Here is a 13,372-nt window from a genome sequence, read left to right on the forward strand (position 1 = left end):
CAACCCCAAGACTCATGCACACACAATCACACCGCACAGAAGGGATCCATTGTCTTTCTCATACTATAGAAACATGGACATAGATTTCACCGGGGATGTCGGTCTTTCCCCCCCACACTCCAGCACCAGTCCCCCAGGACCCTGATATCCGGGTACTCTCCAAACTAAAGACGGCAAGAAAGCCCCACCTACACCTCATCCGAAACATTTTCCTCAACAAGAAACAGTTTCCAGGACACATACCTTCTTCTCGTGCTCCTACGGCTACCTGAATGTTAGAAAAGAAAACACCATCAGGGTGAGATCATGATGTACAGTACGTGTACCATTCTTCGGTTCGCTTGGTGACTTTGGGGTTCAGGATGGGACACAGTGTTTGAGTCAAAGGCCACAAAAGCAAAGATAATATGCCTGTCAGAAGTCGTTTTTCCTGGAGATGTGTCTCTCAAGAACACTGAGGGTGCAGACTACAAAATGGTTCACCCAGAAGGAAAAAGTGCGGCTGCCGAGAAAGATCCTAGGACGCTGTTTATTACCTGGTTTGGCACTGCCAGTGGAAAATGTCCCCCTGACCAAGGGGACAGTTGGCAAGAAACAACCATGGAAATGGACAACATGTTTCTCCCCACAGGGAAAATAACATTATCATCTCAACGGTACATTGTCACAGTTACAACAGATGTTGATTGCAAAGACTCTAAGAAAGCACTTGTGTTCGTCAAGGAAAGACAGGAAGCTCACCTCAGCAACAGCCTGGTGACTCCGGACAGGATGGTGCCGCCGTCTTTCCTCCTCGGGGACACCTAGAAAGACCACAATCCCTGTCAGTACCATGTTGGTGCTGCTCCAGTATACCTCAGGGACTGTTCCTTGATATGAACATGGGCCAGAGGATATTGAGGATTTGGTGACCTGCATGGACTACATGATACTGCTGAGCCGTGCACAGCAGTATACCTTGAGGTGTGCAGTAGGAGGAGTGTGTGAGAATGTAGACATGAATCATTGTGCAGTGTCAGTGACACCTATTCTCTGGGCAAACCCACATGTATCTTTCTCTCTCTGTCTCTCTTGCAGTGAGTCTGTCTCATTTTGTGTGGCTTAGTCTGTGTGTCTCCCGAGAAAACACTCTCAACACACATTCAGAGTCACGATCACGTGACACACACACACACACACACACACACACACACACACACACACAGAACCACCCCAGTTCTCATGCCCACAAAAACACACCACACTGGAGGAATACATTATCTTTCTCCTACTGTGGAAGTATCACATAGTTTTTTCACCTGGGACGTAGGTCCTTCCCCCCACTCACAAGCACCAGTCCCCCCAGGCCTCTGGAATTAGGGTCGCTCTCCAGACTGAAGTCAACAACAATGTCCCACCTGCATCACCATCTAAACATTTTTCTCAGCAAGAGACAGTTTCCAGGATACATACCTGTGTCCTGTGCTCCTACGGCCACCTGAATGTTAGGAAAGAAAACACCATCAGGGTGAGATCATGACATACACTATTGGCACAACTCTTCAGTTCCCTTTGCGTCTTTACGATACAAGATGGGACACAGCGGTTGAGTCACAGGCCACAAAAGCAAATGAATAGGATGCCTGTCAGAAGTTGTTTCTCCTGGGGATGTGTCTCTCAGGACCACTGAGGATGCCTACTACAAAATTCTTCACCCAAGCAGGACAGATGGCTGCTGACGGTAAAGATCCTAGGACACTGTTTGTTACCAGGTTTGGCACTGCCAGTGGTCAGTGTCCCCCTGACCAAGGTGACCGTTGGCAAGAGGCAACCACTCACCACTGTCCCCATCCGGGAAAGTAACAGTATCCTCGAAAATGTAGACTGTCATATGTACAACAGAGATTGATTGGAAAGCCTCTAAGAAAGCAATTGTGCTCCTCAGGGAAAGACAGGCAAGCTCACCTCAGCACCATCCTGCTGCCTCGTGTCAGGAAGGGGCCGCCGCTTTTTCAGCTTCGCGACACCTAGGAGGACACAGAATACAAGTCACTGTCTTCTGGGTGCTGCTCAAGAACACCTTCGGGACTGTTCCTTATATGAACATGGGCGAGAGCGTACGGAGGTTTTTGTCAACCGCATGGACGGAATGTTACTGCTGCGCCACGCTCAGCAGTATTCCTGGAAGTGTGCAGTATGCAGAGATTTTTGAGAATGTAGACTTTGGTCATTTTTCAGTGTCAGTGGCACATATCTCGTGGGCACGCCCACCTCTGTCTCTCTCTCTGTCGCTCGCTCTCTCTCCCCCTCTCTTGAAATGTGTCTGTGTCTTTCTCTATGAGGCTTTTTCTCTGTGTCTCTCAAGAAAACACACACACACGCAGACATACACTGTCACGATCCCGCGACATACACCCACATACAGAACAACCCCCAGACACAACACACACAATTACACCGCACAAAAGATATACAGCATCTTTCTTATACTGTAGAAACATCACCTAGTTTGTCACCTGGGACGTCGGTCTTTGGTCCCCACCCTCGAGCACCAGTCCTCCCAGGACTCTGCATTGTAGACATCGGTCATTGTCCAATGTCAGTGGCCCATATCTCTGGGCAAACCCACATCTCTGTCTCTCTCTCTCCCTCTCTTCCACTGTATCTGTCTCTTTCTGTGTGTGGCTCTGTCTCTCTGTCTCTGAGTCTCTCAAGAAAACACACGCACGCACCCACGCACGCACGCATACACACTCACAATCATGCGACATACAGAGATACAGAACAACCCCAAGACTCATGCACACACAATCACACCGCACAGAAGGGATCCATTGTCTTTCTCATACTATAGAAACATGGACATAGATTTCACCGGGGATGTCGGTCTTTCCCCCCCACACTCCAGCACCAGTCCCCCCAGGACCCTGATATCCGGGTACTCTCCAAACTAAAGACGGCAAGAAAGCCCCACCTACACCTCATCCGAAACATTTTCCTCAACAAGAAACAGTTTCCAGGACACATACCTTCTTCTCGTGCTCCTACGGCTACCTGAATGTTAGAAAAGAAAACACCATCAGGGTGAGATCATGATGTACAGTACGTGTACCATTCTTCGGTTCGCTTGGTGACTTTGGGGTTCAGGATGGGACACAGTGTTTGAGTCAAAGGCCACAAAAGCAAAGATAATATGCCTGTCAGAAGTCGTTTTTCCTGGAGATGTGTCTCTCAAGAACACTGAGGGTGCAGACTACAAAATGGTTCACCCAGAAGGAAAAAGTGCGGCTGCCGAGAAAGATCCTAGGACGCTGTTTATTACCTGGTTTGGCACTGCCAGTGGAAAATGTCCCCCTGACCAAGGGGACAGTTGGCAAGAAACAACCATGGAAATGGACAACATGTTTGTCCCCACAGGGAAAATAACATTATCATCTCAACGGTACATTGTCACAGTTACAACAGATGTTGATTGCAAAGACTCTAAGAAAGCACTTGTGTTCGTCAAGGAAAGACAGGAAGCTCACCTCAGCAACAGCCTGGTGACTCCGGACAGGATGGTGCCGCCGTCTTTCCTCCTCGGGGACACCTAGAAAGACCACAATCCCTGTCAGTACCATGTTGGTGCTGCTCCAGTATACCTCAGGGACTGTTCCTTGATATGAACATGGGCCAGAGGATATTGAGGATTTGGTGACCTGCATGGACTACATGATACTGCTGAGCCGTGCACAGCAGTATACCTTGAGGTGTGCAGTAGGAGGAGTGTGTGAGAATGTAGACATGAATCATTGTGCAGTGTCAGTGACACCTATTCTCTGGGCAAACCCACATGTATCTTTCTCTCTCTGTCTCTCTTGCAGTGAGTCTGTCTCATTTTGTGTGGCTTAGTCTGTGTGTCTCCCGAGAAAACACTCTCAACACACATTCAGAGTCACGATCACGTGACACACACACACACACACACACACACACACACACACACACAGAACCACCCCAGTTCTCATGCCCACAAAAACACACCACACTGGAGGAATACATTATCTTTCTCCTACTGTGGAAGTATCACATAGTTTTTTCACCTGGGACGTAGGTCCTTCCCCCCACTCACAAGCACCAGTCCCCCCAGGCCTCTGGAATTAGGGTCGCTCTCCAGACTGAAGTCAACAACAATGTCCCACCTGCATCACCATCTAAACATTTTTCTCAGCAAGAGACAGTTTCCAGGATACATACCTGTGTCCTGTGCTCCTACGGCCACCTGAATGTTAGGAAAGAAAACACCATCAGGGTGAGATCATGACATACACTATTGGCACAACTCTTCAGTTCCCTTTGCGTCTTTACGATACAAGATGGGACACAGCGGTTGAGTCACAGGCCACAAAAGCAAATGAATAGGATGCCTGTCAGAAGTTGTTTCTCCTGGGGATGTGTCTCTCAGGACCACTGAGGATGCCTACTACAAAATTCTTCACCCAAGCAGGACAGATGGCTGCTGACGGTAAAGATCCTAGGACACTGTTTGTTACCAGGTTTGGCACTGCCAGTGGTCAGTGTCCCCCTGACCAAGGTGACCGTTGGCAAGAGGCAACCACTCACCACTGTCCCCATCCGGGAAAGTAACAGTATCCTCGAAAATGTAGACTGTCATATGTACAACAGAGATTGATTGGAAAGCCTCTAAGAAAGCAATTGTGCTCCTCAGGGAAAGACAGGCAAGCTCACCTCAGCACCAGCCTGCTGCCTCGTGTCAGGAAGGGGCCGCCGCTTTTTCAGCTTCGCGACACCTAGGAGGACACAGAATACAAGTCACTGTCTTCTGGGTGCTGCTCAAGAACACCTTCGGGACTGTTCCTTATATGAACATGGGCGAGAGCGTACGGAGGTTTTTGTCAACCGCATGGACGGAATGTTACTGCTGCGCCACGCTCAGCAGTATTCCTGGAAGTGTGCAGTATGCAGAGATTTTTGAGAATGTAGACTTTGGTCATTTTTCAGTGTCAGTGGCACATATCTCGTGGGCACGCCCACCTCTGTCTCTCTCTCTGTCGCTCGCTCTCTCTCCCCCTCTCTTGAAATGTGTCTGTGTCTTTCTCTATGAGGCTTTTTCTCTGTGTCTCTCAAGAAAACACACACACACGCAGACATACACTGTCACGATCCCGCGACATACACCCACATACAGAACAACCCCCAGACACAACACACACAATTACACCGCACAAAAGATATACAGCATCTTTCTTATACTGTAGAAACATCACCTAGTTTGTCACCTGGGACGTCGGTCTTTGGTCCCCACCCTCGAGCACCAGTCCTCCCAGGACTCTGCATTGTAGACATCGGTCATTGTCCAATGTCAGTGGCCCATATCTCTGGGCAAACCCACATCTCTGTCTCTCTCTCTCCCTCTCTTCCACTGTATCTGTCTCTTTCTGTGTGTGGCTCTGTCTCTCTGTCTCTGAGTCTCTCAAGAAAACACACGCACGCACCCACGCACGCACGCATACACACTCACAATCATGCGACATACAGAGATACAGAACAACCCCAAGACTCATGCACACACAATCACACCGCACAGAAGGAATCCATTGTCTTTCTCATACTATAGAAACATGGACATAGATTTCACCGGGGATGTCGGTCTTTCCCCCCCACACTCCAGCACCAGTCCCCCCAGGACCCTGATATCCGGGTACTCTCCAAACTAAAGACGGCAAGAAAGCCCCACCTACACCTCATCCGAAACATTTTCCTCAACAAGAAACAGTTTCCAGGACACATACCTTCTTCTCGTGCTCCTACGGCTACCTGAATGTTAGAAAAGAAAACACCATCAGGGTGAGATCATGATGTACAGTACGTGTACCATTCTTCGGTTCGCTTGGTGACTTTGGGGTTCAGGATGGGACACAGTGTTTGAGTCAAAGGCCACAAAAGCAAAGATAATATGCCTGTCAGAAGTCGTTTTTCCTGGAGATGTGTCTCTCAAGAACACTGAGGGTGCAGACTACAAAATGGTTCACCCAGAAGGAAAAAGTGCGGCTGCCGAGAAAGATCCTAGGACGCTGTTTATTACCTGGTTTGGCACTGCCAGTGGAAAATGTCCCCCTGACCAAGGGGACAGTTGGCAAGAAACAACCATGGAAATGGACAACATGTTTCTCCCCACAGGGAAAATAACATTATCATCTCAACGGTACATTGTCACAGTTACAACAGATGTTGATTGCAAAGACTCTAAGAAAGCACTTGTGTTCGTCAAGGAAAGACAGGAAGCTCACCTCAGCAACAGCCTGGTGACTCCGGACAGGATGGTGCCGCCGTCTTTCCTCCTCGGGGACACCTAGAAAGACCACAATCCCTGTCAGTACCATGTTGGTGCTGCTCCAGTATACCTCAGGGACTGTTCCTTGATATGAACATGGGCCAGAGGATATTGAGGATTTGGTGACCTGCATGGACTACATGATACTGCTGAGCCGTGCACAGCAGTATACCTTGAGGTGTGCAGTAGGAGGAGTGTGTGAGAATGTAGACATGAATCATTGTGCAGTGTCAGTGACACCTATTCTCTGGGCAAACCCACATGTATCTTTCTCTCTCTGTCTCTCTTGCAGTGAGTCTGTCTCATTTTGTGTGGCTTAGTCTGTGTGTCTCCCGAGAAAACACTCTCAACACACATTCAGAGTCACGATCACGTGACACACACACACACACACACACACACACACACACACACACAGAACCACCCCAGTTCTCATGCCCACAAAAACACACCACACTGGAGGAATACATTATCTTTCTCCTACTGTGGAAGTATCACATAGTTTTTTCACCTGGGACGTAGGTCCTTCCCCCCACTCACAAGCACCAGTCCCCCCAGGCCTCTGGAATTAGGGTCGCTCTCCAGACTGAAGTCAACAACAATGTCCCACCTGCATCACCATCTAAACATTTTTCTCAGCAAGAGACAGTTTCCAGGATACATACCTGTGTCCTGTGCTCCTACGGCCACCTGAATGTTAGGAAAGAAAACACCATCAGGGTGAGATCATGACATACACTATTGGCACAACTCTTCAGTTCCCTTTGCGTCTTTACGATACAAGATGGGACACAGCGGTTGAGTCACAGGCCACAAAAGCAAATGAATAGGATGCCTGTCAGAAGTTGTTTCTCCTGGGGATGTGTCTCTCAGGACCACTGAGGATGCCTACTACAAAATTCTTCACCCAAGCAGGACAGATGGCTGCTGACGGTAAAGATCCTAGGACACTGTTTGTTACCAGGTTTGGCACTGCCAGTGGTCAATGTCCCCCTGACCAAGGTGACCGTTGGCAAGAGGCAACCACTCACCACTGTCCCCATCCGGGAAAGTAACAGTATCCTCGAAAATGTAGACTGTCATATGTACAACAGAGATTGATTGGAAAGCCTCTAAGAAAGCAATTGTGCTCCTCAGGGAAAGACAGGCAAGCTCACCTCAGCACCATCCTGCTGCCTCGTTTCAGGAAGGGGCCGCCGCTTTTTCAGCTTCGCGACACCTAGGAGGACACAGAATACAAGTCACTGTCTTCTGGGTGCTGCTCAAGAACACCTTCGGGACTGTTCCTTATATGAACATGGGCGAGAGCGTACGGAGGCTTTTGTCAACCGCATGGACGGAATGTTACTGCTGCGCCACGCTCAGCAGTATTCCTGGAAGTGTGCAGTATGCAGAGATTTTTGAGAATGTAGACTTTGGTCATTTTTCAGTGTCAGTGGCACATATCTCGTGGGCAAGCCCACCTCTGTCTCTCTCTCTGTCGCTCGCTCTCTCTCCCCCTCTCTTGAAATGTGTCTGTGTCTTTCTCTATGAGGCTTTTTCTCTGTGTCTCTCAAGAAAACACACACACACGCAGACATACACTGTCACGATCCCGCGACATACACCCACATACAGAACAACCCCCAGACACAACACACACAATTACACCGCACAAAAGATATACAGCATCTTTCTTATACTGTAGAAACATCACCTAGTTTGTCACCTGGGACGTCGGTCTTTGGTCCCCACCCTCGAGCACCAGTCCTCCCAGGACTCTGCATTGTAGACATCGGTCATTGTCCAATGTCAGTGGCCCATATCTCTGGGCAAACCCACATCTCTGTCTCTCTCTCTCCCTCTCTTCCACTGTATCTGTCTCTTTCTGTGTGTGGCTCTGTCTCTCTGTCTCTGAGTCTCTCAAGAAAACACACGCACGCACCCACGCACGCACGCATACACACTCACAATCATGCGACATACAGAGATACAGAACAACCCCAAGACTCATGCACACACAATCACACCGCACAGAAGGAATCCATTGTCTTTCTCATACTATAGAAACATGGACATAGATTTCACCGGGGATGTCGGTCTTTCCCCCCCACACTCCAGCACCAGTCCCCCCAGGACCCTGATATCCGGGTACTCTCCAAACTAAAGACGGCAAGAAAGCCCCACCTACACCTCATCCGAAACATTTTCCTCAACAAGAAACAGTTTCCAGGACACATACCTTCTTCTCGTGCTCCTACGGCTACCTGAATGTTAGAAAAGAAAACACCATCAGGGTGAGATCATGATGTACAGTACGTGTACCATTCTTCGGTTCGCTTGGTGACTTTGGGGTTCAGGATGGGACACAGTGTTTGAGTCAAAGGCCACAAAAGCAAAGATAATATGCCTGTCAGAAGTCGTTTTTCCTGGAGATGTGTCTCTCAAGAACACTGAGGGTGCAGACTACAAAATGGTTCACCCAGAAGGAAAAAGTGCGGCTGCCGAGAAAGATCCTAGGACGCTGTTTATTACCTGGTTTGGCACTGCCAGTGGAAAATGTCCCCCTGACCAAGGGGACAGTTGGCAAGAAACAACCATGGAAATGGACAACATGTTTCTCCCCACAGGGAAAATAACATTATCATCTCAACGGTACATTGTCACAGTTACAACAGATGTTGATTGCAAAGACTCTAAGAAAGCACTTGTGTTCGTCAAGGAAAGACAGGAAGCTCACCTCAGCAACAGCCTGGTGACTCCGGACAGGATGGTGCCGCCGTCTTTCCTCCTCGGGGACACCTAGAAAGACCACAATCCCTGTCAGTACCATGTTGGTGCTGCTCCAGTATACCTCAGGGACTGTTCCTTGATATGAACATGGGCCAGAGGATATTGAGGATTTGGTGACCTGCATGGACTACATGATACTGCTGAGCCGTGCACAGCAGTATACCTTGAGGTGTGCAGTAGGAGGAGTGTGTGAGAATGTAGACATGAATCATTGTGCAGTGTCAGTGACACCTATTCTCTGGGCAAACCCACATGTATCTTTCTCTCTCTGTCTCTCTTGCAGTGAGTCTGTCTCATTTTGTGTGGCTTAGTCTGTGTGTCTCCCGAGAAAACACTCTCAACACACATTCAGAGTCACGATCACGTGACACACACACACACACACACACACACACACACACACACACACAGAACCACCCCAGTTCTCATGCCCACAAAAACACACCACACTGGAGGAATACATTATCTTTCTCCTACTGTGGAAGTATCACATAGTTTTTTCACCTGGGACGTAGGTCCTTCCCCCCACTCACAAGCACCAGTCCCCCCAGGCCTCTGGAATTAGGGTCGCTCTCCAGACTGAAGTCAACAACAATGCCCCACCTGCATCACCATCTAAACATTTTTCTCAGCAAGAGACAGTTTCCAGGATACATACCTGTGTCCTGTGCTCCTACGGCCACCTGAATGTTAGGAAAGAAAACACCATCAGGGTGAGATCATGACATACACTATTGGCACAACTCTTCAGTTCCCTTTGCGTCTTTACGATACAAGATGGGACACAGCGGTTGAGTCACAGGCCACAAAAGCAAATGAATAGGATGCCTGTCAGAAGTTGTTTCTCCTGGGGATGTGTCTCTCAGGACCACTGAGGATGCCTACTACAAAATTCTTCACCCAAGCAGGACAGATGGCTGCTGACGGTAAAGATCCTAGGACACTGTTTGTTACCAGGTTTGGCACTGCCAGTGGTCAATGTCCCCCTGACCAAGGTGACCGTTGGCAAGAGGCAACCACTCACCACTGTCCCCATCCGGGAAAGTAACAGTATCCTCGAAAATGTAGACTGTCATATGTACAACAGAGATTGATTGGAAAGCCTCTAAGAAAGCAATTGTGCTCCTCAGGGAAAGACAGGCAAGCTCACCTCAGCACCATCCTGCTGCCTCGTGTCAGGAAGGGGCCGCCGCTTTTTCAGCTTCGCGACACCTAGGAGGACACAGAATACAAGTCACTGTCTTCTGGGTGCTGCTCAAGAACACCTTCGGGACTGTTCCTTATATGAACATGGGCGAGAGCGTACGGAGGCTTTTGTCAACTGCATGGACGGAATGTTACTGCTGCGCCACGCTCAGCAGTATTCCTGGAAGTGTGCAGTATGCAGAGATTTTTGAGAATGTAGACTTTGGTCATTTTTCAGTGTCAGTGGCACATATCTCGTGGGCAAGCCCACCTCTGTCTCTCTCTCTGTCGCTCGCTCTCTCTCCCCCTCTCTTGAAATGTGTCTGTGTCTTTCTCTATGAGGCTTTTTCTCTGTGTCTCTCAAGAAAACACACACACACGCAGACATACACTGTCACGATCCCGCGACATACACCCACATACAGAACAACCCCCAGACACAACACACACAATTACACCGCACAAAAGATATACAGCATCTTTCTTATACTGTAGAAACATCACCTAGTTTGTCACCTGGGACGTCGGTCTTTGGTCCCCACCCTCGAGCACCAGTCCTCCCAGGACTCTGCATTGTAGACATCGGTCATTGTCCAATGTCAGTGGCCCATATCTCTGGGCAAACCCACATCTCTGTCTCTCTCTCTCCCTCTCTTCCACTGTATCTGTCTCTTTCTGTGTGTGGCTCTGTCTCTCTGTCTCTGAGTCTCTCAAGAAAACACACGCACGCACCCACGCACGCACGCATACACACTCACAATCATGCGACATACAGAGATACAGAACAACCCCAAGACTCATGCACACACAATCACACCGCACAGAAGGAATCCATTGTCTTTCTCATACTATAGAAACATGGACATAGATTTCACCGGGGATGTCGGTCTTTCCCCCCCACACTCCAGCACCAGTCCCCCCAGGACCCTGATATCCGGGTACTCTCCAAACTAAAGACGGCAAGAAAGCCCCACCTACACCTCATCCGAAACATTTTCCTCAACAAGAAACAGTTTCCAGGACACATACCTTCTTCTCGTGCTCCTACGGCTACCTGAATGTTAGAAAAGAAAACACCATCAGGGTGAGATCATGATGTACAGTACGTGTACCATTCTTCGGTTCGCTTGGTGACTTTGGGGTTCAGGATGGGACACAGTGTTTGAGTCAAAGGCCACAAAAGCAAAGATAATATGCCTGTCAGAAGTCGTTTTTCCTGGAGATGTGTCTCTCAAGAACACTGAGGGTGCAGACTACAAAATGGTTCACCCAGAAGGAAAAAGTGCGGCTGCCGAGAAAGATCCTAGGACGCTGTTTATTACCTGGTTTGGCACTGCCAGTGGAAAATGTCCCCCTGACCAAGGGGACAGTTGGCAAGAAACAACCATGGAAATGGACAACATGTTTCTCCCCACAGGGAAAATAACATTATCATCTCAACGGTACATTGTCACAGTTACAACAGATGTTGATTGCAAAGACTCTAAGAAAGCACTTGTGTTCCTCAAGGAAAGACAGGAAGCTCACCTCAGCAACAGCCTGGTGACTCCGGACAGGATGGTGCCGCCGTCTTTCCTCCTCGGGGACACCTAGAAAGACCACAATCCCTGTCAGTACCATGTTGGTGCTGCTCCAGTATACCTCAGGGACTGTTCCTTGATATGAACATGGGCCAGAGGATATTGAGGATTTGGTGACCTGCATGGACTACGTGATACTGCTGAGCCGTGCACAGCAGTATACCTTGAGGTGTGCAGTAGGAGGAGTGTGTGAGAATGTAGACATGAATCATTGTGCAGTGTCAGTGACACCTATTCTCTGGGCAAACCCACATGTATCTTTCTCTCTCTGTCTCTCTTGCAGTGAGTCTGTCTCATTTTGTGTGGCTTAGTCTGTGTGTCTCCCGAGAAAACACTCTCAACACACATTCAGAGTCACGATCACGTGACACACACACACACACACACACACACACACACACACACAGAACCACCCCAGTTCTCATGCCCACAAAAACACACCACACTGGAGGAATACATTATCTTTCTCCTACTGTGGAAGTATCACATAGTTTTTTCACCTGGGACGTAGGTCCTTCCCCCCACTCACAAGCACCAGTCCCCCCAGGCCTCTGGAATTAGGGTCGCTCTCCAGACTGAAGTCAACAACAATGCCCCACCTGCATCACCATCTAAACATTTTTCTCAGCAAGAGACAGTTTCCAGGATACATACCTGTGTCCTGTGCTCCTACGGCCACCTGAATGTTAGGAAAGAAAACACCATCAGGGTGAGATCATGACATACACTATTGGCACAACTCTTCAGTTCCCTTTGCGTCTTTACGATACAAGATGGGACACAGCGGTTGAGTCACAGGCCACAAAAGCAAATGAATAGGATGCCTGTCAGAAGTTGTTTCTCCTGGGGATGTGTCTCTCAGGACCACTGAGGATGCCTACTACAAAATTCTTCACCCAAGCAGGACAGATGGCTGCTGACGGTAAAGATCCTAGGACACTGTTTGTTACCAGGTTTGGCACTGCCAGTGGTCAATGTCCCCCTGACCAAGGTGACCGTTGGCAAGAGGCAACCACTCACCACTGTCCCCATCCGGGAAAGTAACAGTATCCTCGAAAATGTAGACTGTCATATGTACAACAGAGATTGATTGGAAAGCCTCTAAGAAAGCAGTTGTGCTCCTCAGGGAAAGACAGGCAAGCTCACCTCAGCACCAGCCTGCTGCCTCGTTTCAGGAAGGGGCCGCCGCTTTTTCAGCTTCGCGACACCTAGGAGGACACAGAATACATGTCACTATCTTCTGGGTGCTGCTCAAGAACACCTCCGGGACTGTTCCTTATATGAACATGGGCGAGAGCGTACGGAGGCTTTTGTCCCCTGCATGGACGGAATGTTACTGCTGCGCCACGCTCAGCAGTATTCCTGGAAGTGTGCAGTATGCAGAGATTTTTGAGAATGTGGACTTTGGTCATTTTTCAGTGTCAGTGGCACATATCTCGTGGGCAAGCCCACCTCTGTCTCTCTCTCTGTCGCTCGCTCTCTCTCCCCCTCTCTTGAAATGTGTCTGTCTCTTTCTCTGTGT

The 13,372-nt window shown here is 49.0% G+C and overlaps 2 long non-coding RNA genes across 2 annotated transcripts; both read right to left on the reverse strand.

Annotated features, from left to right (window-relative positions):
• Window positions 1-1,962: 1,962 nt before the first annotated feature.
• Window positions 1,963-3,542, reverse strand: LOC123383673. Its single transcript, XR_006593619.1, has 3 exons — window positions 3,507-3,542; window positions 3,009-3,033; window positions 1,963-2,160 (listed from the first exon to the last, which is right to left on the reverse strand). It is a non-coding gene; the product is annotated as an uncharacterized LOC123383673 (long non-coding RNA).
• A 1,187-nt stretch (window positions 3,543-4,729) lies between these two features.
• LOC123383672 lies at window positions 4,730-6,305 on the reverse strand. Its single transcript, XR_006593618.1, has 3 exons — window positions 6,270-6,305; window positions 5,772-5,796; window positions 4,730-4,923 (listed from the first exon to the last, which is right to left on the reverse strand). It is a non-coding gene; the product is annotated as an uncharacterized LOC123383672 (long non-coding RNA).
• Between the last annotated feature and the right edge of the window lie 7,067 nt (window positions 6,306-13,372).

The sequence above is a fragment of the Felis catus genome (assembly GCF_018350175.1).
Source record: "Felis catus isolate Fca126 chromosome F1 unlocalized genomic scaffold, F.catus_Fca126_mat1.0 chrF1_random_Un_scaffold_77, whole genome shotgun sequence".
NCBI classification, from domain to species: domain Eukaryota; kingdom Metazoa; phylum Chordata; class Mammalia; order Carnivora; family Felidae; genus Felis; species Felis catus.